Below are 23,689 nucleotides of genomic sequence, written 5' to 3'. Positions count from 1 at the left end.
CCTCGGCCTCCCAGAGTGCTAGGATTACAGGCGTGAGCCAGCACGCCGGGCCAAGAGGCATTTTGTTTAAAAAAAAATGACTCCGAAAAGAAAAGTAAAAGGAGGCCTGTCGAGCACGTCTGGGTGTGACTGTGCATCCCCCAACATCCGGTGCCACCACCAAAGATTCCTACGTGTAGCCCATAGAACGCCAAAATCAACGGGACGAGTTCTGGTCACAACTCCCTCAAAATGACATCCCGGCCTTCTTCTGCAACTGCCTCCCCTCTCAGACTCTCAAGGTTTCCTCCAGCGTGTCGGTTCCCACAGCCCAGACCCTTGGTCTGAGGCCCGACAGTCCAGGTGCCACGCCTGCTGCCGCGTGGCGGCGGTGCTGCGGCTTGGGGCAAGAGGAGGCCCCACGGAGCGGGCTGGGGCGCCAGGCACCGTGGCGGGCGCTGAGGGTGGGGGTGACCCCCCGCCCTCGAGACTGCCGCCGCGCTCTCCGAATGGGGACAGAACAAGAGGCAAAAAAAAAAAAAAATAAAATAAGATACAAGCCTACGGCACCCAGTATTCCCAGGCGATCTCCCATCCAAGTACTAACCAGGCCCGAACCTGCTTGGCTTCCGAGATCAGACGAGATCCGGCGCGTTCAGGGTGGTGTGGCCCTAGACGGCGGAGGGCGCCCCAGCCCGGCTCAAGAAGCCGAGCGTCTCTGCGCTTCCCCGTGCCTCCTCCCGCCCCAGGCCCCGCGCCGGCGCTGACCCACTCGGGGCCGGGCCGGGCTGGTTGAGTTCGCTGGCCGGGTCCCGAGGTCTCCACGGGGCTGGGGTGCGGGGCGTGGTGGGCTCGGCGGGGTGGGGGGCTGTCTTCACACACACACACACACACACACACACACACACGGACACACACGGACACACACCAGATGCGCCTCCAGCCTCCACAGCTGGACCCGCCAAGGTGGAGACCTCCAGCCGCCCTCCTCTCCTGGCCTCGCCTCCCTCACCTACCCGCCCCCAACCCCAGTGCGCCGCTGCTGACTGCGCATGCGCGGGCGGTCGCCTTTGGCCCCAGGGGCCGCCCTCCAGCACAACCCCTTTCAGCTGCGCCCCTGCCCTGCGTGTGGGCTGCCGCCTATCCGCCCGGGACCGGGGCCGGGGCACAGCGCATAGGGGAGGGGAGCGAGTGTAGGGGCGTCTCTCGGGATGTGTGCCATGGGTGGGGTGGTTTGGGGGCGCTGAAGACATCAGTCCCCTCCATCTCCTACCTGTGGAAACCCCCCAAGCCCTTGCAGAACTGCCGGCACCCGCTGCCGTGGGGGCCGGGACCCTACTCTGTGTCCTCCTGTGGCCCAGTCCAAGGGGCCTGGGCCTGGCCGGGGCTGGATTGGACCCCAACCACCCTGGGCTGTGGACTTGCTAAAAATGGGCGATTAGAGATTTGGTTCCAGCTTCATTGAGGGTCATTTCACTAACGAAGGCACCGTAAAGACGTTCCTGAGACGTTTGTGAGGGTGGCAACTGAAAGAGAATTTTAAAGCTGACAGAAGAGGCGAGGAAAGGCATAGGAGATTTCCACACCCAGTAAGGAAGCCTTTCCCGAAATGGAAGAAAGAAACGAGCAAACAGAAACACCGGTAGCCCGCCCGGATCAGAGTCTGCTCCTTAGAGCAAGTACCCTGACCAGGTTCACCCATGGGTCCCGAGCTAGCGGCATTCAGAAGAGCCAGGCCCGCAGCCTACGCAGAAGACACCTGCGCTCGGGTGTCTGTGGCGGCACAATTCACCATTGCAAAGATGTGGAAGCGACCCGAGTGCCCATCGATCCACGAGTGGATTCATAAAATGTGGCGCGTGGACACCACGGAGTGCTATTCGGCTATGAGAAACGGCGGTGAGAGGGCACCTCTCGTGTTCTCCTGGCCGGAGCTGGAACCCGTTCCAGTAAGCCAAGTATCCCAAGAATGGACACAGGAGCACCACGTGCGCGTGCTCACCGGCAAATTGGTAGGAACCCACGGACACCTGAGTGGACGTAGAGGAATCACCTTCATCGGGTGGGGGTCGGGCGGGTGGGGGGAGGGGATGGGCATACACACCCATGAGGAATGGGGTGGGTGCGCACCGACTGGGGGATGGGCGCACTTGAAGCTCTGACCAGAGGGGGGAGGCGGGGAGAGGGCAATGTACCCGACCTTAACATTGGTACCCCCACCATACGCTGCTAAAGCATGAGAGATAAATAAGACAACAGGGGGGAGGGGGGCACGGGCAATACATGGAACCTTAATACTTGTACTCCCATAATCTGCTTGAAAAGAGAGAGAAAAGGAAATGCAATAATGGGGAGGTAAGAGGCATTTTTTTTTTGGAGACAGAGTCTCGCTTTGTTGCCCTGGCTAGAGTGAGTGCCATGGCGTCAGCCTAGCTCACAGCAACCTCAATCTCCTGGGCTCAAGCAATCCTGCTGCCTCAGCCTCCCAAGTAGCTGGGACTACAGGCATGCGCCACCATGCCCGGCTAATTTTTTTTTTTGTATAGATATATATTAGTTGGCCAATGAATTTCTTTCTATTTATAGTAGAGATGGGGTCTCGCTCTTGCTCAGGCTGGTTTCGAACTCCTGACCTCGAGCAATCCGCCCACCTCGGCCTCCCAGAGTGCTAGGATTACAGGCGTGAGCCAGCACGCCGGGCCAAGAGGCATTTTGTTTAAAAAAAAATGACTCCGAAAAGAAAAGTAAAAGGAGGCCTGTCGAGCACGTCTGGGTGTGACTGTGCATCCCCCAACATCCGGTGCCACCACCAAAGATTCCTACGTGTAGCCCATAGAACGCCAAAATCAACGGGACGAGTTCTGGTCACAACTCCCTCAAAATGACATCCCGGCCTTCTTCTGCAACTGCCTCCCCTCTCAGACTCTCAAGGTTTCCTCCAGCGTGTCGGTTCCCACAGCCCAGACCCTTGGTCTGAGGCCCGACAGTCCAGGTGCCACGCCTGCTGCCTCGTGGCGGCGGTGCTGCGGCTTGGGGCAAGAGGAGGCCCCACGGAGCGGGCTGGGGCGCCAGGCACCGTGGCAGGCGCTGAGGGTGGGGGTGACCCCCCCGCCCCCCAGACTGCCGCCGCGCTCTCCGAATGGGGACAGAACAAGAGGCAAAAAAATAAAAAATAAAATAAGATACAAGCCTACGGCACCCGGTATTCCCAGGCGGTCTCCCATCCAAGTACTAACCAGGCCCGAGCCTGCTTGGCTTCCGAGATCAGACGAGATCGGGCGCGTTCAGGGTGGTGTGGCCCTAGACGGCGGAGGGCGCCCCAGCCCGGCTCAAGAAGCCGAGCGTCTCTGCGCTTCCCCGCGCCTCCTCCCGCCCCAGGCCCCGCGCCGGCGCTGACCCACTCGGGGCCGGGCCGGGCTGGTTGAGTTCGCTGGCCGGGTCCCGAGGTCTCCACGGGGCTGGGGTGCGGGGCGTGGTGGGCTCGGCGGGGTGGGGGGCTGTCTTGACACACACACACACACACACACACACACACACACACACACGGACACACACCAGATGCGCCTCCAGCCTCCACGGCTGGACCCGCCAAGGTGGAGACCTCCAGCCGCCCTCCTCTCCTGGCCTCGCCTCCCTCACCTACCCGCCCCCAACCCCAGTGCGCCGCTGCTGACTGCGCATGCGCGGGCGGTCGCCTTTGGCCCCAGGGGCCGCCCTCCAGCACAACCCCTTTCAGCTGCGCCCCCGCCCTGCGTGTGGGCTGCCGCCTATCCGCCCGGGACCGGGGCCGGGGCACAGCGCATAGGGGAGGGGAGCGAGTGTAGGGGCGTCTCTCGGGATGTGTGCCATGGGTGGGGTGGTTTGGGGGCGCTGAAGACATCAGTCCCCTCCATCTCCTACCTGTGGAAACCCCCCAAGCCCTTGCAGAACTGCCGGCACCCGCTGCCGTGGGGGCCGGGACCCTACTCTGTGTCCTCCTGTGGCCCAGTCCAAGGGGCCTGGGCCTGGCCGGGGCTGGATTGGACCCCAACCACCCTGGGCTGTGGACTTGCTAAAAATGGGCGATTAGAGATTTGGTTCCAGCTTCATTGAGGGTCATTTCACTAACGAAGGCACCGTGAAGACGTTCCTGAGACGTTTGTGAGGGTGGCAACTGAAAGAGAATTTTAAAGCTGACAGAAGAGGCGAGGAAAGGCATAGGAGATTTCCACACCCAGTAAGGAAGCCTTTCCCGAAATGGAAGAAAGAAACGAGCAAACAGAAACACCGGTAGCCCGCCCGGATCAGAGTCTGCTCCTTAGAGCAAGTACCCTGACCAGGTTCACCCGTGGGTCCCGAGCTAGCGGCATTCAGAAGAGCCAGGCCCGCAGCCTACGCAGAAGACACCTGCGCTCGGGTGTCTGTGGTGGCACAATTCACCATTGCAAAGATGTGGAAGCGACCCGAGTGCCCATCGATCCACGAGTGGATTCATAAAATGTGGCGCGTGGACACCACGGAGTGCTATTCGGCTATGAGAAACGGCGGTGAGAGGGCACCTCTCGTGTTCTCCTGGCCGGAGCTGGAACCCGTTCCAGTAAGCCAAGTATCCCAAGAATGGACACAGGAGCACCACGTGCGCGTGCTCACCGGCAAATTGGTAGGAACCCACGGACACCTGAGTGGACGTAGAGGAATCACCTTCATCGGGTGGGGGTCGGGCGGGTGGGGGGAGGGGATGGGCATACACACCCATGAGGAATGGGGTGGGTGCGCACCGACTGGGGGATGGGCGCACTTGAAGCTCTGACCAGAGGGGGCAGGCGGGGAGAGGGCAATGTACCCGACCTTAACATTGGTACCCCCACCATACGCTGCTAAAGCATGAGAGATAAATAAGACAACAGGGGGGAGGGGGGCACGGGCAATACATGGAACCTTAATACTTGTACTCCCATAATCTGCTTGAAAAGAGAGAGAAAAGGAAATGCAATAATGGGGAGGTAAGAGGCATTTTTTTTTTTTTGGAGACAGAGTCTCGCTTTGTTGCCCTGGCTAGAGTGAGTGCCATGGCGTCAGCCTAGCTCACAGCAACCTCAATCTCCTGGGCTCAAGCAATCCTGCTGCCTCAGCCTCCCAAGTAGCTGGGACTACAGGCATGCGCCACCATGCCCGGCTAATTTTTTTTTTTGTATAGATATATATTAGTTGGCCAATGAATTTCTTTCTATTTATAGTAGAGATGGGGTCTCGCTCTTGCTCAGGCTGGTTTCGAACTCCTGACCTCGAGCAATCCGCCCACCCTAGCCTCCCAGAGTGCTAGGATTACAGGCGTGAGCCAGCACGCCGGGCCAAGAGGCATTTTGTTTAAAAAAAAATGACTCCGAAAAGAAAAGTAAAAGGAGGCCTGTCGAGCACGTCTGGGTGTGACTGTGCATCCCCCAACATCCGGTGCCACCACCAAAGATTCCTACGTGTAGCCCATAGAACGCCAAAATCAACGGGACGAGTTCTGGTCACAACTCCCTCAAAATGACATCCCGGCCTTCTTCTGCAACTGCCTCCCCTCTCAGACTCTCAAGGTTTCCTCCAGCGTGTCGGTTCCCACAGCCCAGACCCTTGGTCTGAGGCCCGACAGTCCAGGTGCCACGCCTGCTGCCTCGTGGCGGCGGTGCTGCGGCTTGGGGCAAGAGGAGGCCCCACGGAGCGGGCTGGGGCGCCAGGCACCGTGGCGGGCGCTGAGGGTGGGGGTGACCCCCCGCCCCCCAGACTGCCGCCGCGCTCTCCGAATGGGGACAGAACAAGAGGCAAAAAAAAAAAAAATAAAATAAGATACAAGCCTACGGCACCCGGTATTCCCAGGCGGTCTCCCATCCAAGTACTAACCAGGCCCGAGCCTGCTTGGCTTCCGAGATCAGACGAGATCGGGCGCGTTCAGGGTGGTGTGGCCCTAGACGGCGGAGGGCGCCCCAGCCCGGCTCAAGAAGCCGAGCGTCTCTGCGCTTCCCCGCGCCTCCTCCCGCCCCAGGCCCCGCGCCGGCGCTGACCCACTCGGGGCCGGGCCGGGCTGGTTGAGTTCGCTGGCCGGGTCCCGAGGTCTCCACGGGGCTGGGGTGCGGGGCGTGGTGGGCTCGGCGGGGTGGGGGGCTGTCTTCACACACACACACACACACACACACACACACACACACACACACACACACACGGACACACACCAGATGCGCCTCCAGCCTCCACGGCTGGACCCGCCAAGGCGGAGACCTCCAGCCGCCCTCCTCTCCTGGCCTCGCCTCCCTCACCTACCCGCCCCCAACCCCAGTGCGCCGCTGCTGACTGCGCATGCGCGGGCGGTCGCCTTTGGCCCCAGGGGCCGCCCTCCAGCACAACCCCTTTCAGCTGCGCCCCCGCCCTGCGTGTGGGCTGCCGCCTATCCGCCCGGGACCGGGGCCGGGGCACAGCGCATAGGGGAGGGGAGCGAGTGTAGGGGCGTCTCTCGGGATGTGTGCCATGGGTGGGGTGGTTTGGGGGCGCTGAAGACATCAGTCCCCTCCATCTCCTACCTGTGGAAACCCCCCAAGCCCTTGCAGAACTGCCGGCACCCGCTGCCGTGGGGGCCGGGACCCTACTCTGTGTCCTCCTGTGGCCCAGTCCAAGGGGCCTGGGCCTGGCCGGGGCTGGATTGGACCCCAACCACCCTGGGCTGTGGACTTGCTAAAAATGGGCGATTAGAGATTTGGTTCCAGCTTCATTGAGGGTCATTTCACTAACGAAGGCACCGTGAAGACGTTCCTGAGACGTTTGTGAGGGTGGCAACTGAAAGAGAATTTTAAAGCTGACAGAAGAGGCGAGGAAAGGCATAGGAGATTTCCACACCCAGTAAGGAAGCCTTTCCCGAAATGGAAGAAAGAAACGAGCAAACAGAAACACCGGTAGCCCGCCCGGATCAGAGTCTGCTCCTTAGAGCAAGTACCCTGACCAGGTTCACCCGTGGGTCCCGAGCTAGCGGCATTCAGAAGAGCCAGGCCCGCAGCCTACGCAGAAGACACCTGCGCTCGGGTGTCTGTGGCGGCACAATTCACCATTGCAAAGATGTGGAAGCGACCCGAGTGCCCATCGATCCACGAGTGGATTCATAAAATGTGGCGCGTGGACACCACGGAGTGCTATTCGGCTATGAGAAACGGCGGTGAGAGGGCACCTCTCGTGTTCTCCTGGCCGGAGCTGGAACCCGTTCCAGTAAGCCAAGTATCCCAAGAATGGACACAGGAGCACCACGTGCGCGTGCTCACCGGCAAATTGGTAGGAACCCACGGACACCTGAGTGGACGTAGAGGAATCACCTTCATCGGGTGGGGGTCGGGCGGGTGGGGGGAGGGGATGGGCATACACACCCATGAGGAATGGGGTGGGTGCGCACCGACTGGGGGATGGGCGCACTTGAAGCTCTGACCAGAGGGGGCAGGCGGGGAGAGGGCAATGTACCCGACCTTAACATTGGTACCCCCACCATACGCTGCTAAAGCATGAGAGATAAATAAGACAACAGGGGGGAGGGGGGCACGGGCAATACATGGAACCTTAATACTTGTACTCCCATAATCTGCTTGAAAAGAGAGAGAAAAGGAAATGCAATAATGGGGAGGTAAGAGGCATTTTTTTTTTTTTGGAGACAGAGTCTCGCTTTGTTGCCCTGGCTAGAGTGAGTGCCATGGCGTCAGCCTAGCTCACAGCAACCTCAATCTCCTGGGCTCAAGCAATCCTGCTGCCTCAGCCTCCCAAGTAGCTGGGACTACAGGCATGCGCCACCATGCCCGGCTAATTTTTTTTTTTGTATAGATATATATTAGTTGGCCAATGAATTTCTTTCTATTTATAGTAGAGATGGGGTCTCGCTCTTGCTCAGGCTGGTTTCGAACTCCTGACCTCGAGCAATCCGCCCACCTCGGCCTCCCAGAGTGCTAGGATTACAGGCGTGAGCCAGCACGCCGGGCCAAGAGGCATTTTGTTTAAAAAAAAATGACTCCGAAAAGAAAAGTAAAAGGAGGCCTGTCGAGCACGTCTGGGTGTGACTGTGCATCCCCCAACATCCGGTGCCACCACCAAAGATTCCTACGTGTAGCCCATAGAACGCCAAAATCAACGGGACGAGTTCTGGTCACAACTCCCTCAAAATGACATCCCGGCCTTCTTCTGCAACTGCCTCCCCTCTCAGACTCTCAAGGTTTCCTCCAGCGTGTCGGTTCCCACAGCCCAGACCCTTGGTCTGAGGCCCGACAGTCCAGGTGCCACGCCTGCTGCCTCGTGGCGGCGGTGCTGCGGCTTGGGGCAAGAGGAGGCCCCACGGAGCGGGCTGGGGCGCCAGGCACCGTGGCGGGCGCTGAGGGTGGGGGTGACCCCCCGCCCCCCAGACTGCCGCCGCGCTCTCCGAATGGGGACAGAACAAGAGGCAAAAAAAAAAAAAATAAAATAAGATACAAGCCTACGGCACCCGGTATTCCCAGGCGGTCTCCCATCCAAGTACTAACCAGGCCCGAGCCTGCTTGGCTTCCGAGATCAGACGAGATCGGGCGCGTTCAGGGTGGTGTGGCCCTAGACGGCGGAGGGCGCCCCAGCCCGGCTCAAGAAGCCGAGCGTCTCTGCGCTTCCCCGCGCCTCCTCCCGCCCCAGGCCCCGCGCCGGCGCTGACCCACTCGGGGCCGGGCCGGGCTGGTTGAGTTCGCTGGCCGGGTCCCGAGGTCTCCACGGGGCTGGGGTGCGGGGCGTGGTGGGCTCGGCGGGGTGGGGGGCTGTCTTCACACACACACACACACACACACACACACACACACACACACACACACACACGGACACACACCAGATGCGCCTCCAGCCTCCACGGCTGGACCCGCCAAGGCGGAGACCTCCAGCCGCCCTCCTCTCCTGGCCTCGCCTCCCTCACCTACCCGCCCCCAACCCCAGTGCGCCGCTGCTGACTGCGCATGCGCGGGCGGTCGCCTTTGGCCCCAGGGGCCGCCCTCCAGCACAACCCCTTTCAGCTGCGCCCCCGCCCTGCGTGTGGGCTGCCGCCTATCCGCCCGGGACCGGGGCCGGGGCACAGCGCATAGGGGAGGGGAGCGAGTGTAGGGGCGTCTCTCGGGATGTGTGCCATGGGTGGGGTGGTTTGGGGGCGCTGAAGACATCAGTCCCCTCCATCTCCTACCTGTGGAAACCCCCCAAGCCCTTGCAGAACTGCCGGCACCCGCTGCCGTGGGGGCCGGGACCCTACTCTGTGTCCTCCTGTGGCCCAGTCCAAGGGGCCTGGGCCTGGCCGGGGCTGGATTGGACCCCAACCACCCTGGGCTGTGGACTTGCTAAAAATGGGCGATTAGAGATTTGGTTCCAGCTTCATTGAGGGTCATTTCACTAACGAAGGCACCGTGAAGACGTTCCTGAGACGTTTGTGAGGGTGGCAACTGAAAGAGAATTTTAAAGCTGACAGAAGAGGCGAGGAAAGGCATAGGAGATTTCCACACCCAGTAAGGAAGCCTTTCCCGAAATGGAAGAAAGAAACGAGCAAACAGAAACACCGGTAGCCCGCCCGGATCAGAGTCTGCTCCTTAGAGCAAGTACCCTGACCAGGTTCACCCGTGGGTCCCGAGCTAGCGGCATTCAGAAGAGCCAGGCCCGCAGCCTACGCAGAAGACACCTGCGCTCGGGTGTCTGTGGCGGCACAATTCACCATTGCAAAGATGTGGAAGCGACCCGAGTGCCCATCGATCCACGAGTGGATTCATAAAATGTGGCGCGTGGACACCACGGAGTGCTATTCGGCTATGAGAAACGGCGGTGAGAGGGCACCTCTCGTGTTCTCCTGGCCGGAGCTGGAACCCGTTCCAGTAAGCCAAGTATCCCAAGAATGGACACAGGAGCACCACGTGCGCGTGCTCACCGGCAAATTGGTAGGAACCCACGGACACCTGAGTGGACGTAGAGGAATCACCTTCATCGGGTGGGGGTCGGGCGGGTGGGGGGAGGGGATGGGCATACACACCCATGAGGAATGGGGTGGGTGCGCACCGACTGGGGGATGGGCGCACTTGAAGCTCTGACCAGAGGGGGCAGGCGGGGAGAGGGCAATGTACCCGACCTTAACATTGGTACCCCCACCATACGCTGCTAAAGCATGAGAGATAAATAAGACAACAGGGGGGAGGGGGGCACGGGCAATACATGGAACCTTAATACTTGTACTCCCATAATCTGCTTGAAAAGAGAGAGAAAAGGAAATGCAATAATGGGGAGGTAAGAGGCATTTTTTTTTTTTTGGAGACAGAGTCTCGCTTTGTTGCCCTGGCTAGAGTGAGTGCCATGGCGTCAGCCTAGCTCACAGCAACCTCAATCTCCTGGGCTCAAGCAATCCTGCTGCCTCAGCCTCCCAAGTAGCTGGGACTACAGGCATGCGCCACCATGCCCGGCTAATTTTTTTTTTTGTATAGATATATATTAGTTGGCCAATGAATTTCTTTCTATTTATAGTAGAGATGGGGTCTCGCTCTTGCTCAGGCTGGTTTCGAACTCCTGACCTCGAGCAATCCGCCCACCTCGGCCTCCCAGAGTGCTAGGATTACAGGCGTGAGCCAGCACGCCGGGCCAAGAGGCATTTTGTTTAAAAAAAAATGACTCCGAAAAGAAAAGTAAAAGGAGGCCTGTCGAGCACGTCTGGGTGTGACTGTGCATCCCCCAACATCCGGTGCCACCACCAAAGATTCCTACGTGTAGCCCATAGAACGCCAAAATCAACGGGACGAGTTCTGGTCACAACTCCCTCAAAATGACATCCCGGCCTTCTTCTGCAACTGCCTCCCCTCTCAGACTCTCAAGGTTTCCTCCAGCGTGTCGGTTCCCACAGCCCAGACCCTTGGTCTGAGGCCCGACAGTCCAGGTGCCACGCCTGCTGCCTCGTGGCGGCGGTGCTGCGGCTTGGGGCAAGAGGAGGCCCCACGGAGCGGGCTGGGGCGCCAGGCACCGTGGCGGGCGCTGAGGGTGGGGGTGACCCCCCGCCCCCCAGACTGCCGCCGCGCTCTCCGAATGGGGACAGAACAAGAGGCAAAAAAAAAAAAAATAAAATAAGATACAAGCCTACGGCACCCGGTATTCCCAGGCGGTCTCCCATCCAAGTACTAACCAGGCCCGAGCCTGCTTGGCTTCCGAGATCAGACGAGATCGGGCGCGTTCAGGGTGGTGTGGCCCTAGACGGCGGAGGGCGCCCCAGCCCGGCTCAAGAAGCCGAGCGTCTCTGCGCTTCCCCGCGCCTCCTCCCGCCCCAGGCCCCGCGCCGGCGCTGACCCACTCGGGGCCGGGCCGGGCTGGTTGAGTTCGCTGGCCGGGTCCCGAGGTCTCCACGGGGCTGGGGTGCGGGGCGTGGTGGGCTCGGCGGGGTGGGGGGCTGTCTTCACACACACACACACACACACACACACACACACACGGACACACACCAGATGCGCCTCCAGCCTCCACGGCTGGACCCGCCAAGGTGGAGACCTCCAGCCGCCCTCCTCTCCTGGCCTCGCCTCCCTCACCTACCCGCCCCCAACCCCAGTGCGCCGCTGCTGACTGCGCATGCGCGGGCGGTCGCCTTTGGCCCCAGGGGCCGCCCTCCAGCACAACCCCTTTCAGCTGCGCCCCCGCCCTGCGTGTGGGCTGCCGCCTATCCGCCCGGGACCGGGGCCGGGGCACAGCGCATAGGGGAGGGGAGCGAGTGTAGGGGCGTCTCTCGGGATGTGTGCCATGGGTGGGGTGGTTTGGGGGCGCTGAAGACATCAGTCCCCTCCATCTCCTACCTGTGGAAACCCCCCAAGCCCTTGCAGAACTGCCGGCACCCGCTGCCGTGGGGGCCGGGACCCTACTCTGTGTCCTCCTGTGGCCCAGTCCAAGGGGCCTGGGCCTGGCCGGGGCTGGATTGGACCCCAACCACCCTGGGCTGTGGACTTGCTAAAAATGGGCGATTAGAGATTTGGTTCCAGCTTCATTGAGGGTCATTTCACTAACGAAGGCACCGTAAAGACGTTCCTGAGACGTTTGTGAGGGTGGCAACTGAAAGAGAATTTTAAAGCTGACAGAAGAGGCGAGGAAAGGCATAGGAGATTTCCACACCCAGTAAGGAAGCCTTTCCCGAAATGGAAGAAAGAAACGAGCAAACAGAAACACCGGTAGCCCGCCCGGATCAGAGTCTGCTCCTTAGAGCAAGTACCCTGACCAGGTTCACCCGTGGGTCCCGAGCTAGCGGCATTCAGAAGAGCCAGGCCCGCAGCCTACGCAGAAGACACCTGCGCTCGGGTGTCTGTGGCGGCACAATTCACCATTGCAAAGATGTGGAAGCGACCCGAGTGCCCATCGATCCACGAGTGGATTCATAAAATGTGGCGCGTGGACACCACGGAGTGCTATTCGGCTATGAGAAACGGCGGTGAGAGGGCACCTCTCGTGTTCTCCTGGCCGGAGCTGGAACCCGTTCCAGTAAGCCAAGTATCCCAAGAATGGACACAGGAGCACCACGTGCGCGTGCTCACCGGCAAATTGGTAGGAACCCACGGACACCTGAGTGGACGTAGAGGAATCACCTTCATCGGGTGGGGGTCGGGCGGGTGGGGGGAGGGGATGGGCATACACACCCATGAGGAATGGGGTGGGTGCGCACCGACTGGGGGATGGGCGCACTTGAAGCTCTGACCAGAGGGGGCAGGCGGGGAGAGGGCAATGTACCCGACCTTAACATTGGTACCCCCACCATACGCTGCTAAAGCATGAGAGATAAATAAGACAACAGGGGGGAGGGGGGCACGGGCAATACATGGAACCTTAATACTTGTACTCCCATAATCTGCTTGAAAAGAGAGAGAAAAGGAAATGCAATAATGGGGAGGTAAGAGGCATTTTTTTTTTTTTGGAGACAGAGTCTCGCTTTGTTGCCCTGGCTAGAGTGAGTGCCATGGCGTCAGCCTAGCTCACAGCAACCTCAATCTCCTGGGCTCAAGCAATCCTGCTGCCTCAGCCTCCCAAGTAGCTGGGACTACAGGCATGCGCCACCATGCCCGGCTAATTTTTTTTTTTTGTATAGATATATATTAGTTGGCCAATGAATTTCTTTCTATTTATAGTAGAGATGGGGTCTCGCTCTTGCTCAGGCTGGTTTCGAACTCCTGACCTCGAGCAATCCGCCCACCTCGGCCTCCCAGAGTGCTAGGATTACAGGCGTGAGCCAGCACGCCGGGCCAAGAGGCATTTTGTTTAAAAAAAAATGACTCCGAAAAGAAAAGTAAAAGGAGGCCTGTCGAGCACGTCTGGGTGTGACTGTGCATCCCCCAACATCCGGTGCCACCACCAAAGATTCCTACGTGTAGCCCATAGAACGCCAAAATCAACGGGACGAGTTCTGGTCACAACTCCCTCAAAATGACATCCCGGCCTTCTTCTGCAACTGCCTCCCCTCTCAGACTCTCAAGGTTTCCTCCAGCGTGTCGGTTCCCACAGCCCAGACCCTTGGTCTGAGGCCCGACAGTCCAGGTGCCACGCCTGCTGCCTTGTGGCGGCGGTGCTGCGGCTTGGGGCAAGAGGAGGCCCCACGGAGCGGGCTGGGGCGCCAGGCACCGTGGCGGGCGCTGAGGGTGGGGGTGACCCCCCGCCCCCCAGACTGCCGCCGCGCTCTCCGAATGGGGACAGAACAAGAGGCAAAAAAAAAAAAAATAAAATAAGATACAAGCCTACGGCACCCGGTATTCCCAGGCGGTCTCCCATCCAAGTACTAACCAGGCCCGAGCCTGCTTGGCTTCCGAGATCAGACGAGATCGGGCGCGTTCAGGGTGGTGTGGCCCTAGACGGCGGAGGGCGCCCCAGCCCGGCTCAAGAAGCCGAGCGTCTCTGCGCTTCCCCGCGCCTCCTCCCGCCCCAGGCCCCGCGCCGGCGCTGACCCACTCGGGGCCGGGCCGGGCTGGTTGAGTTCGCTGGCCGGGTCCCGAGGTCTCCACGGGGCTGGGGTGCGGGGCGTGGTGGGCTCGGCGGGGTGGGGGGCTGTCTTCACACACACACACACACACACACACACACACACACACACACACACACACACACACACGGACACACACCAGATGCGCCTCCAGCCTCCACGGCTGGACCCGCCAAGGTGGAGACCTCCAGCCGCCCTCCTCTCCTGGCCTCGCCTCCCTCACCTACCCGCCCCCAACCCCAGTGCGCCGCTGCTGACTGCGCATGCGCGGGCGGTCGCCTTTGGCCCCAGGGGCCGCCCTCCAGCACAACCCCTTTCAGCTGCGCCCCCGCCCTGCGTGTGGGCTGCCGCCTATCCGCCCGGGACCGGGGCCGGGGCACAGCGCATAGGGGAGGGGAGCGAGTGTAGGGGCGTCTCTCGGGATGTGTGCCATGGGTGGGGTGGTTTGGGGGCGCTGAAGACATCAGTCCCCTCCATCTCCTACCTGTGGAAACCCCCCAAGCCCTTGCAGAACTGCCGGCACCCGCTGCCGTGGGGGCCGGGACCCTACTCTGTGTCCTCCTGTGGCCCAGTCCAAGGGGCCTGGGCCTGGCCGGGGCTGGATTGGACCCCAACCACCCTGGGCTGTGGACTTGCTAAAAATGGGCGATTAGAGATTTGGTTCCAGCTTCATTGAGGGTCATTTCACTAACGAAGGCACCGTAAAGACGTTCCTGAGACGTTTGTGAGGGTGGCAACTGAAAGAGAATTTTAAAGCTGACAGAAGAGGCGAGGAAAGGCATAGGAGATTTCCACACCCAGTAAGGAAGCCTTTCCCGAAATGGAAGAAAGAAACGAGCAAACAGAAACACCGGTAGCCCGCCCGGATCAGAGTCTGCTCCTTAGAGCAAGTACCCTGACCAGGTTCACCCGTGGGTCCCGAGCTAGCGGCATTCAGAAGAGCCAGGCCCGCAGCCTACGCAGAAGACACCTGCGCTCGGGTGTCTGTGGCGGCACAATTCACCATTGCAAAGATGTGGAAGCGACCCGAGTGCCCATCGATCCACGAGTGGATTCATAAAATGTGGCGCGTGGACACCACGGAGTGCTATTCGGCTATGAGAAACGGCGGTGAGAGGGCACCTCTCGTGTTCTCCTGGCCGGAGCTGGAACCCGTTCCAGTAAGCCAAGTATCCCAAGAATGGACACAGGAGCACCACGTGCGCGTGCTCACCGGCAAATTGGTAGGAACCCACGGACACCTGAGTGGACGTAGAGGAATCACCTTCATCGGGTGGGGGTCGGGCGGGTGGGGGGAGGGGATGGGCATACACACCCATGAGGAATGGGGTGGGTGCGCACCGACTGGGGGATGGGCGCACTTGAAGCTCTGACCAGAGGGGGCAGGCGGGGAGAGGGCAATGTACCCGACCTTAACATTGGTACCCCCACCATACGCTGCTAAAGCATGAGAGATAAATAAGACAACAGGGGGGAGGGGGGCACGGGCAATACATGGAACCTTAATACTTGTACTCCCATAATCTGCTTGAAAAGAGAGAGAAAAGGAAATGCAATAATGGGGAGGTAAGAGGCATTTTTTTTTTTTTGGAGACAGAGTCTCGCTTTGTTGCCCTGGCTAGAGTGAGTGCCATGGCGTCAGCCTAGCTCACAGCAACCTCAATCTCCTGGGCTCAAGCAATCCTGCTGCCTCAGCCTCCCAAGTAGCTGGGACTACAGGCATGCGCCACCATGCCCGGCTAATTTTTTTTTTTGTATAGATATATATTAGTTGGCCAATGAATTTCTTTCTATTTATAGTAGAGATGGGGTCTCGCTCTTGCTCAGGCTGGTTTCGAACTCCTGACCTCGAGCAATCCGCCCACCTCGGCCTCCCAGAGTGCTAGGATTACAGGCGTGAGCCAGCACGCCGGGCCAAGAGGCATTTTGTTTAAAAAAAAATGACTCCGAAAAGAAAAGTAAAAGGAGGCCTGTCGAGCACGTCTGGGTGTGACTGTGCATCCCCCAACATCCGGTGCCACCACCAAAGATTCCTACGTGTAGCCCATAGAACGCCAAAATCAACGGGACGAGTTCTGGTCACAACTCCCTCAAAATGACATCCCGGCCTTCTTCTGCAACTGCCTCCCCTCTCAGACTCTCAAGGTTTCCTCCAGCGTGTCGGTTCCCACAGCCCAGACCCTTGGTCTGAGGCCCGACAGTCCAGGTGCCACGCCTGCTGCCTCGTGGCGGCGGTGCTGCGGCTTGGGGCAAGAGGAGGCCCCACGGAGCGGGCTGGGGCGCCAGGCACCCTGGCGGGCGCTGAGGGTGGGGGTGACCCCCCGCCCCCCAGACTGCCGCCGCGCTCTCCGAATGGGGACAGAACAAGAGGCAAAAAAAAAAAAAATAAAATAAGATACAAGCCTACGGCACCCGGTATTCCCAGGCGGTCTCCCATCCAAGTACTAACCAGGCCCGAGCCTGCTTGGCTTCCGAGATCAGACGAGATCGGGCGCGTTCAGGGTGGTGTGGCCCTAGACGGCGGAGGGCGCCCCAGCCCGGCTCAAGAAGCCGAGCGTCTCTGCGCTTCCCCGCGCCTCCTCCCGCCCCAGGCCCCGCGCCGGCGCTGACCCACTCGGGGCCGGGCCGGGCTGGTTGAGTTCGCTGGCCGGGTCCCGAGGTCTCCACGGGGCTGGGGTGCGGGGCGTGGTGGGCTCGGCGGGGTGGGGGGCTGTCTTCACACACACACACACACACACACACACACACACACACACGGACACACACCAGATGCGCCTCCAGCCTCCACGGCTGGACCCGCCAAGGTGGAGACCTCCAGCCGCCCTCCTCTCCTGGCCTCGCCTCCCTCACCTACCCGCCCCCAACCCCAGTGCGCCGCTGCTGACTGCGCATGCGCGGGCGGTCGCCTTTGGCCCCAGGGGCCGCCCTCCAGCACAACCCCTTTCAGCTGCGCCCCCGCCCTGCGTGTGGGCTGCCGCCTATCCGCCCGGGACCGGGGCCGGGGCACAGCGCATAGGGGAGGGGAGCGAGTGTAGGGGCGTCTCTCGGGATGTGTGCCATGGGTGGGGTGGTTTGGGGGCGCTGAAGACATCAGTCCCCTCCATCTCCTACCTGTGGAAACCCCCCAAGCCCTTGCAGAACTGCCGGCACCCGCTGCCGTGGGGGCCGGGACCCTACTCTGTGTCCTCCTGTGGCCCAGTCCAAGGGGCCTGGGCCTGGCCGGGGCTGGATTGGACCCCAACCACCCTGGGCTGTGGACTTGCTAAAAATGGGCGATTAGAGATTTGGTTCCAGCTTCATTGAGGGTCATTTCACTAACGAAGGCACCGTGAAGACGTTCCTGAGACGTTTGTGAGGGTGGCAACTGAAAGAGAATTTTAAAGCTGACAGAAGAGGCGAGGAAAGGCATAGGAGATTTCCACACCCAGTAAGGAAGCCTTTCCCGAAATGGAAGAAAGAAACGAGCAAACAGAAACACCGGTAGCCCGCCCGGATCAGAGTCTGCTCCTTAGAGCAAGTACCCTGACCAGGTTCACCCGTGGGTCCCGAGCTAGCGGCATTCAGAAGAGCCAGGCCCGCAGCCTACGCAGAAGACACCTGCGCTCGGGTGTCTGTGGCGGCACAATTCACCATTGCAAAGATGTGGAAGCGACCCGAGTGCCCATCGATCCACGAGTGGATTCATAAAATGTGGCGCGTGGACACCACGGAGTGCTATTCGGCTATGAGAAACGGCGGTGAGAGGGCACCTCTCGTGTTCTCCTGGCCGGAGCTGGAACCCGTTCCAGTAAGCCAAGTATCCCAAGAATGGACACAGGAGCACCACGTGCGCGTGCTCACCGGCAAATTGGTAGGAACCCACGGACACCTGAGTGGACGTAGAGGAATCACCTTCATCGGGTGGGGGTCGGGCGGGTGGGGGGAGGGGATGGGCATACACACCCATGAGGAATGGGGTGGGTGCGCACCGACTGGGGGATGGGCGCACTTGAAGCTCTGACCAGAGGGGGCAGGCGGGGAGAGGGCAATGTACCCGACCTTAACATTGGTACCCCCACCATACGCTGCTAAAGCATGAGAGATAAATAAGACAACAGGGGGGAGGGGGGCACGGGCAATACATGGAACCTTAATACTTGTACTCCCATAATCTGCTTGAAAAGAGAGAGAAAAGGAAATGCAATAATGGGGAGGTAAGAGGCATTTTTTTTTTTTTGGAGACAGAGTCTCGCTTTGTTGCCCTGGCTAGAGTGAGTGCCATGGCGTCAGCCTAGCTCACAGCAACCTCAATCTCCTGGGCTCAAGCAATCCTGCTGCCTCAGCCTCCCAAGTAGCTGGGACTACAGGCATGCGCCACCATGCCCGGCTAATTTTTTTTTTTGTATAGATATATATTAGTTGGCCAATGAATTTCTTTCTATTTATAGTAGAGATGGGGTCTCGCTCTTGCTCAGGCTGGTTTCGAACTCCTGACCTCGAGCAATCCGCCCACCTCGGCCTCCCAGAGTGCTAGGATTACAGGCGTGAGCCAGCACGCCGGGCCAAGAGGCATTTTGTTTAAAAAAAAATGACTCCGAAAAGAAAAGTAAAAGGAGGCCTGTCGAGCACGTCTGGGTGTGACTGTGCATCCCCCAACATCCGGTGCCACCACCAAAGATTCCTACGTGTAGCCCATAGAACGCCAAAATCAACGGGACGAGTTCTGGTCACAACTCCCTCAAAATGACATCCCGGCCTTCTTCTGCAACTGCCTCCCCTCTCAGACTCTCAAGGTTTCCTCCAGCGTGTCGGTTCCCACAGCCCAGACCCTTGGTCTGAGGCCCGACAGTCCAGGTGCCACGCCTGCTGCCTCGTGGCGGCGGTGCTGCGGCTTGGGGCAAGAGGAGGCCCCACGGAGCGGGCTGGGGCGCCAGGCACCGTGGCGGGCGCTGAGGGTGGGGGTGACCCCCCGCCCCCCAGACTGCCGCCGCGCTCTCCGAATGGGGACAGAACAAGAGGCAAAAAAAAAAAAAAATAAAATAAGATACAAGCCTACGGCACCCGGTATTCCCAGGCGGTCTCCCATCCAAGTACTAACCAGGCCCGAGCCTGCTTGGCTTCCGAGATCAGACGAGATCGGGCGCGTTCAGGGTGGTGTGGCCCTAGACGGCGGAGGGCGCCCCAGCCCGGCTCAAGAAGCCGAGCGTCTCTGCGCTTCCCCGCGCCTCCTCCCGCCCCAGGCCCCGCGCCGGCGCTGACCCACTCGGGGCCGGGCCGGGCTGGTTGAGTTCGCTGGCCGGGTCCCGAGGTCTCCACGGGGCTGGGGTGCGGGGCGTGGTGGGCTCGGCGGGGTGGGGGGCTGTCTTCACACACACACACACACACACACACACACACACACACACACACACACACACACACGGACACACACCAGATGCGCCTCCAGCCTCCACGGCTGGACCCGCCAAGGTGGAGACCTCCAGCCGCCCTCCTCTCCTGGCCTCGCCTCCCTCACCTACCCGCCCCCAACCCCAGTGCGCCGCTGCTGACTGCGCATGCGCGGGCGGTCGCCTTTGGCCCCAGGGGCCGCCCTCCAGCACAACCCCTTTCAGCTGCGCCCCCGCCCTGCGTGTGGGCTGCCGCCTATCCGCCCGGGACCGGGGCCGGGGCACAGCGCATAGGGGAGGGGAGCGAGTGTAGGGGCGTCTCTCGGGATGTGTGCCATGGGTGGGGTGGTTTGGGGGCGCTGAAGACATCAGTCCCCTCCATCTCCTACCTGTGGAAACCCCCCAAGCCCTTGCAGAACTGCCGGCACCCGCTGCCGTGGGGGCCGGGACCCTACTCTGTGTCCTCCTGTGGCCCAGTCCAAGGGGCCTGGGCCTGGCCGGGGCTGGATTGGACCCCAACCACCCTGGGCTGTGGACTTGCTAAAAATGGGCGATTAGAGATTTGGTTCCAGCTTCATTGAGGGTCATTTCACTAACGAAGGCACCGTGAAGACGTTCCTGAGACGTTTGTGAGGGTGGCAACTGAAAGAGAATTTTAAAGCTGACAGAAGAGGCGAGGAAAGGCATAGGAGATTTCCACACCCAGTAAGGAAGCCTTTCCCGAAATGGAAGAAAGAAACGAGCAAACAGAAACACCGGTAGCCCGCCCGGATCAGAGTCTGCTCCTTAGAGCAAGTACCCTGACCAGGTTCACCCGTGGGTCCCGAGCTAGCGGCATTCAGAAGAGCCAGGCCCGCAGCCTACGCAGAAGACACCTGCGCTCGGGTGTCTGTGGCGGCACAATTCACCATTGCAAAGATGTGGAAGCGACCCGAGTGCCCATCGATCCACGAGTGGATTCATAAAATGTGGCGCGTGGACACCACGGAGTGCTATTCGGCTATGAGAAACGGCGGTGAGAGGGCACCTCTCGTGTTCTCCTGGCCGGAGCTGGAACCCGTTCCAGTAAGCCAAGTATCCCAAGAATGGACACAGGAGCACCACGTGCGCGTGCTCACCGGCAAATTGGTAGGAACCCACGGACACCTGAGTGGACGTAGAGGAATCACCTTCATCGGGTGGGGGTCGGGCGGGTGGGGGGAGGGGATGGGCATACACACCCATGAGGAATGGGGTGGGTGCGCACCGACTGGGGGATGGGCGCACTTGAAGCTCTGACCAGAGGGGGCAGGCGGGGAGAGGGCAATGTACCCGACCTTAACATTGGTACCCCCACCATACGCTGCTAAAGCATGAGAGATAAATAAGACAACAGGGGGGAGGGGGGCACGGGCAATACATGGAACCTTAATACTTGTACTCCCATAATCTGCTTGAAAAGAGAGAGAAAAGGAAATGCAATAATGGGGAGGTAAGAGGCATTTTTTTTTTTTTGGAGACAGAGTCTCGCTTTGTTGCCCTGGCTAGAGTGAGTGCCATGGCGTCAGCCTAGCTCACAGCAACCTCAATCTCCTGGGCTCAAGCAATCCTGCTGCCTCAGCCTCCCAAGTAGCTGGGACTACAGGCATGCGCCACCATGCCCGGCTAATTTTTTTTTTTGTATAGATATATATTAGTTGGCCAATGAATTTCTTTCTATTTATAGTAGAGATGGGGTCTCGCTCTTGCTCAGGCTGGTTTCGAACTCCTGACCTCGAGCAATCCGCCCACCTCGGCCTCCCAGAGTGCTAGGATTACAGGCGTGAGCCAGCACGCCGGGCCAAGAGGCATTTTGTTTAAAAAAAAATGACTCCGAAAAGAAAAGTAAAAGGAGGCCTGTCGAGCACGTCTGGGTGTGACTGTGCATCCCCCAACATCCGGTGCCACCACCAAAGATTCCTACGTGTAGCCCATAGAACGCCAAAATCAACGGGACGAGTTCTGGTCACAACTCCCTCAAAATGACATCCCGGCCTTCTTCTGCAACTGCCTCCCCTCTCAGACTCTCAAGGTTTCCTCCAGCGTGTCGGTTCCCACAGCCCAGACCCTTGGTCTGAGGCCCGACAGTCCAGGTGCCACGCCTGCTGCCTCGTGGCGGCGGTGCTGCGGCTTGGGGCAAGAGGAGGCCCCACGGAGCGGGCTGGGGCGCCAGGCACCGTGGCGGGCGCTGAGGGTGGGGGTGACCCCCCGCCCCCCAGACTGCCGCCGCGCTCTCCGAATGGGGACAGAACAAGAGGCAAAAAAAAAAAAAATAAAATAAGATACAAGCCTACGGCACCCGGTATTCCCAGGCGGTCTCCCATCCAAGTACTAACCAGGCCCGAGCCTGCTTGGCTTCCGAGATCAGACGAGATCGGGCGCGTTCAGGGTGGTGTGGCCCTAGACGGCGGAGGGCGCCCCAGCCCGGCTCAAGAAGCCGAGCGTCTCTGCGCTTCCCCGCGCCTCCTCCCGCCCCAGGCCCCGCGCCGGCGCTGACCCACTCGGGGCCGGGCCGGGCTGGTTGAGTTCGCTGGCCGGGTCCCGAGGTCTCCACGGGGCTGGGGTGCGGGGCGTGGTGGGCTCGGCGGGGTGGGGGGCTGTCTTCACACACACACACACACGAACACACACCAGATGCGCCTCCAGCCTCCACGGCTGGACCCGCCAAGGTGGAGACCTCCAGCCGCCCTCCTCTCCTGGCCTCGCCTCCCTCACCTACCCGCCCCCAACCCCAGTGCGCCGCTGCTGACTGCGCATGCGCGGGCGGTCGCCTTTGGCCCCAGGGGCCGCCCTCCAGCACAACCCCTTTCAGCTGCGCCCCCGCCCTGCGTGTGGGCTGCCGCCTATCCGCCCGGGACCGGGGCCGGGGCACAGCGCATAGGGGAGGGGAGCGAGTGTAGGGGCGTCTCTCGGGATGTGTGCCATGGGTGGGGTGGTTTGGGGGCGCTGAAGACATCAGTCCCCTCCATCTCCTACCTGTGGAAACCCCCCAAGCCCTTGCAGAACTGCCGGCACCCGCTGCCGTGGGGGCCGGGACCCTACTCTGTGTCCTCCTGTGGCCCAGTCCAAGGGGCCTGGGCCTGGCCGGGGCTGGATTGGACCCCAACCACCCTGGGCTGTGGACTTGCTAAAAATGGGCGATTAGAGATTTGGTTCCAGCTTCATTGAGGGTCATTTCACTAACGAAGGCACCGTGAAGACGTTCCTGAGACGTTTGTGAGGGTGGCAACTGAAAGAGAATTTTAAAGCTGACAGAAGAGGCGAGGAAAGGCATAGGAGATTTCCACACCCAGTAAGGAAGCCTTTCCCGAAATGGAAGAAAGAAACGAGCAAACAGAAACACCGGTAGCCCGCCCGGATCAGAGTCTGCTCCTTAGAGCAAGTACCCTGACCAGGTTCACCCGTGGGTCCCGAGCTAGCGGCATTCAGAAGAGCCAGGCCCGCAGCCTACGCAGAAGACACCTGCGCTCGGGTGTCTGTGGCGGCACAATTCACCATTGCAAAGATGTGGAAGCGACCCGAGTGCCCATCGATCCACGAGTGGATTCATAAAATGTGGCGCGTGGACACCACGGAGTGCTATTCGGCTATGAGAAACGGCGGTGAGAGGGCACCTCTCGTGTTCTCCTGGCCGGAGCTGGAACCCGTTCCAGTAAGCCAAGTATCCCAAGAATGGACACAGGAGCACCACGTGCGCGTGCTCACCGGCAAATTGGTAGGAACCCACGGACACCTGAGTGGACGTAGAGGAATCACCTTCATCGGGTGGGGGTCGGGCGGGTGGGGGGAGGGGATGGGCATACACACCCATGAGGAATGGGGTGGGTGCGCACCGACTGGGGGATGGGCGCACTTGAAGCTCTGACCAGAGGGGGGAGGCGGGGAGAGGGCAATGTACCCGACCTTAACATTGGTACCCCCACCATACGCTGCTAAAGCATGAGAGATAAATAAGACAACAGGGGGGAGGGGGGCACGGGCAATACATGGAACCTTAATACTTGTACTCCCATAATCTGCTTGAAAAGAGAGAGAAAAGGAAATGCAATAATGGGGAGGTAAGAGGCATTTTTTTTTTTGGAGACAGAGTCTCGCTTTGTTGCCCTGGCTAGAGTGAGTGCCATGGCGTCAGCCTAGCTCACAGCAACCTCAATCTCCTGGGCTCAAGCAATCCTGCTGCCTCAGCCTCCCAAGTAGCTGGGACTACAGGCATGCGCCACCATGCCCGGCTAATTTTTTTTTTTGTATAGATATATATTAGTTGGCCAATGAATTTCTTTCTATTTATAGTAGAGATGGGGTCTCGCTCTTGCTCAGGCTGGTTTCGAACTCCTGACCTCGAGCAATCCGCCCACCTCGGCCT

General features: G+C 60.1%; 8 non-coding genes and 1 pseudogene across 8 annotated transcripts; all 9 read right to left on the bottom strand.

The window, feature by feature from the left end:
* Nucleotides 1–537: 537 nt before the first annotated feature.
* On the bottom strand, nt 538–656 carry LOC142863269 (uncharacterized; annotated as a pseudogene).
* Nucleotides 657–3,166: 2,510 nt separating this feature from the next.
* LOC142863213 (5S ribosomal RNA) lies at nt 3,167–3,285 on the bottom strand. The gene has a single exon (XR_012914107.1). It is a non-coding gene; the product is annotated as a 5S ribosomal RNA (ribosomal RNA).
* A 2,510-nt stretch (nt 3,286–5,795) lies between these two features.
* On the bottom strand, nt 5,796–5,914 carry LOC142863212 (5S ribosomal RNA). The gene has a single exon (XR_012914106.1). It is a non-coding gene; the product is annotated as a 5S ribosomal RNA (ribosomal RNA).
* A 2,520-nt stretch (nt 5,915–8,434) lies between these two features.
* Nucleotides 8,435–8,553, bottom strand: LOC142863210 (5S ribosomal RNA). Its single transcript, XR_012914104.1, has one exon. It is a non-coding gene; the product is annotated as a 5S ribosomal RNA (ribosomal RNA).
* Nucleotides 8,554–11,073: 2,520 nt separating this feature from the next.
* Nucleotides 11,074–11,192, bottom strand: LOC142863209 (5S ribosomal RNA). The gene has a single exon (XR_012914103.1). It is a non-coding gene; the product is annotated as a 5S ribosomal RNA (ribosomal RNA).
* Nucleotides 11,193–13,697: 2,505 nt separating this feature from the next.
* On the bottom strand, nt 13,698–13,816 carry LOC142863208 (5S ribosomal RNA). Its single transcript, XR_012914102.1, has one exon. It is a non-coding gene; the product is annotated as a 5S ribosomal RNA (ribosomal RNA).
* Nucleotides 13,817–16,342: 2,526 nt separating this feature from the next.
* LOC142863207 (5S ribosomal RNA) lies at nt 16,343–16,461 on the bottom strand. Its single transcript, XR_012914101.1, has one exon. It is a non-coding gene; the product is annotated as a 5S ribosomal RNA (ribosomal RNA).
* Nucleotides 16,462–18,970: 2,509 nt separating this feature from the next.
* On the bottom strand, nt 18,971–19,089 carry LOC142863206 (5S ribosomal RNA). Its single transcript, XR_012914100.1, has one exon. It is a non-coding gene; the product is annotated as a 5S ribosomal RNA (ribosomal RNA).
* Nucleotides 19,090–21,613: 2,524 nt separating this feature from the next.
* On the bottom strand, nt 21,614–21,732 carry LOC142863205 (5S ribosomal RNA). Its single transcript, XR_012914099.1, has one exon. It is a non-coding gene; the product is annotated as a 5S ribosomal RNA (ribosomal RNA).
* Between the last annotated feature and the right edge of the window lie 1,957 nt (nt 21,733–23,689).

This window comes from Microcebus murinus, chromosome 21, assembly GCF_040939455.1.
Source record: "Microcebus murinus isolate Inina chromosome 21, M.murinus_Inina_mat1.0, whole genome shotgun sequence".
Taxonomy (NCBI): Eukaryota; Metazoa; Chordata; class Mammalia; order Primates; family Cheirogaleidae; genus Microcebus; species Microcebus murinus.
The sequence above is the reverse complement of the archived record's forward strand: the minus strand, read 5'-3'. Positions and strand labels throughout refer to the sequence as shown.